The sequence below is a fragment of the Triticum dicoccoides genome, chromosome 3B (assembly GCF_002162155.2).
Source record: "Triticum dicoccoides isolate Atlit2015 ecotype Zavitan chromosome 3B, WEW_v2.0, whole genome shotgun sequence".
Taxonomy (NCBI): Eukaryota; Viridiplantae; Streptophyta; class Magnoliopsida; order Poales; family Poaceae; genus Triticum; species Triticum dicoccoides.
The window spans coordinates 853,481,030-853,484,015 of NC_041385.1; positions in this window are offsets into that span (position 1 = coordinate 853,481,030).

Below are 2,986 nucleotides of genomic sequence, written 5' to 3' on the forward strand. Positions count from 1 at the left end.
GATTACTTTCGATCGAGATTCTTTTGGCAAGGAGATAGCGAGAGAGAAAATATCGCTGGCTAAATGGAGTATGGTTTGCTGTCCCAAGGACAAAGGCGGTTTGGGCATTCATGACATTGAGGTTAAGAATAGGGCCCTCCTTGGTAAATGGTTGTTTAAGTTGTTGACGGAAGATGGTGTAAGGAAAACCATTCTAAGGAGAAAATATGTGGGTTCTAAGGCGGTATCCCAATTATACTGGAAGCCTGGGGACTCTCATTTTTGGGCCGGACTAATGGCAACAAAGAAATATTTCTTCCGCTATGGTTCCTTCTCAATTAATGATGGCTCGGAAATTAGATTCTGAGAGGATAAGTGGCCAGGTAATGCTACTCTCCGGGAACAATATTCAGCTCTGTACAATATTGTGCATCACAAGGGAGATACTATTGCCAAGGTTTTGGAATCATTTCCGCCAAATGTGACATTCAGAAGGGATTTATTTGGACCTAGACTCCAATTGTGGAACATACTGCTCCAATGGTTAACCACGGTGCAGTTGTCACAAGGGTCCGATGTCTTTCATTGGAACCTACATGCAAATGGGTGGTTCTCAGTGGAGTCTATGTATAGAGCTTTGATCCAGTCAGATGTGCCAGTTGATAATAATAAGAAGATCTGGAAGATGAAGATACCTCTTAAGAATAAAATCTTTGCGTGGTATCTTCGTCGTGGAGTCATTCTTACTAAAGATAACCTTATTAAGAGGAATTGGCATGGAAGTACACAATGTGTATTTTTCCGCATCAAGGTTGGAAAAAGCGGTAGGCGTAAGCGAGGCTGTTGGACTTCGCCGAGTGCCTAGGCGGTGCCTAAGCGCCCTAGGCACAGCCTAGGCGGTAATATAGTTTTACTCATAGTGTATTTGTGATTATTATATGGGTGCTGATATTAGTTTAGGGCATATAAATAAGTTAATTACTGTCTACTGCCATTGGAATATAACCCGTTTGGCATATCAGTGCAGTATGTGGCATGATTTCTTGCTTGGGTAGGCAATCCCTTGCTTGCCCTGTCTAGACGTCCATTTATGCCCTAGTCGAGGCGTTTGGCCATTGCCTAGCACCTAGGCGTGCCTAAGCACCTTCTAGGCACTGCCTTTTCCAACAGAGGTCCGCATGATGAGACAATAAAACATTTGTTCTTCCATTGTAAATTGGCTCGTTCTATATGGTCAGTCATCCACATAGCTTCTGGCTTGTATCCTCCGTGTAGTGTTGCTAATATATTTGGCAATGGTTACATGTGATTGATCACATGTCTAGAATTCTTCTTAGGATGGAAGCGCTTGACGTGATTTGGTCGTTTTCGCTATGTAGAAATGATAAGGTTTTTAATGATAAAAGTATTTTCCTTATGCAGGTTATCTACAGATGTACCGGGACGCTTCGTTTAGGGTCCTCTCTACAGCGAGTGAAGAATCGAGACCTGTTTACGGAGGTGTGTACACGATTGGAGGCTGCAGCGAGGGATACTTTTACCCAACATGGGTGGCATCATGATCTTAGGATTGGGCCTCCTACGGTTTAGGCGTCATACATATATTCATCTTTGTATTTCGCCTTCTTCTTTTATTTTGGCTTGTCGTGAGGACTTTGTTGGCTGTGTGCGGTTTAGTTATGCAGAGGTCGGGTATAATGCTTAAACTTTTAAGTAATAAAGTGCCGTTTAAAAAAAAATTAATGTCTTAAGTAATCCACCAAGGGAAGGACCAGTCAAAATAGCCATAGTCCCTGGTTTTTGGGTGTTTCTATTGTTCTTTTTTTTTGCAGCCCCATTTTAATGAAAACACAACCCAATGTATGTTGTGACAGATCAACTCGTTGCTTCTTGTAAAGTCATGGTTCCTACTTTTGTGTCGCATATATTTCCTATAGTATTAAGTTTTCTCTTCGTCCCAATTTTATATGCTTCCATTTCCTATCATGTATGTTTCATTCATTCCAATCGATGCTTCGTGTAAGCTATGGTTTCTAATTTTACGTATCACATATGTTTGTGAGAACTTTTTTTTCCTCAATTTTCCATGCTTCCGCCAACTATCATGCATTTTCTGATAGATCAAATTGTTGGTTCGTGTAAGCCATGCTTATTTTATTTTTTTGTGCTTCCACTGCCATGTTTTGATAGTTTGAGCGTTCTCTGGTTTTCTCAGGGAAGTTTCTGCTGCATGTTTGTGCCACATGATGTCAACCATGAACCTTTGGTTTCTCAAAAGCTTTGCACCGACCTCCCCACAGAATGGCGACGTCAAACTAAAGGTGGCAGATGAGGTAGTGAAGACATGAGCAGAGATAACGACTGAAGCCCTCCCCAAGGATGCGCTTGATGACGTAGTGTGTCAGTTCGAGCTTCCGCAACCATTAAACCGAGCAGGATATTGCCATGTTGCGCTACTAGTTGGCTGTAGTGGGTGTTGTTTTGTGCATGAGGATCTGTGCCATTTGTTTATACAGGAGAAATGAGGATTGTTTAGTAATACGTATAGGGTACGGGTGGGTAGTGGGCCATAATTAACCGGATGGAAGACGGCCGTTCGGGGTGAGACGAGGCGAGCCGTGGCACAGAATATGCGTGCACGTCTGATCCGTGGGCCAGGACGTTTCTTTTGTCCGTACGTTGGGGTCAGGGATCAGATGGATGCACCGTTCTAGCCGTCCCCGTTCTAGTGTCTTCTTCATTTTTTGGGTGCTGGAGACTTGGTGGTGGACAGCAAGCGCGCGGCGGCGGCGGCGGCAAGCCATGGAGTTCCTCGTGCACACGATACGTGGGTTCGTAAATCTTTCTCTTTTTCTCGTGGTTGAATCATTGGATTAGCTGTCTGGATCGATTTACTGAAAGGGATTTGGTTCTGGTTCATCATCAATCAGATCTACTTTCCTGGAATAGGTAGGCAAGAGTATAGTGCCAGCTCCTGTGGTAGAAAAGGGTGCGGCGCAGCAGACAC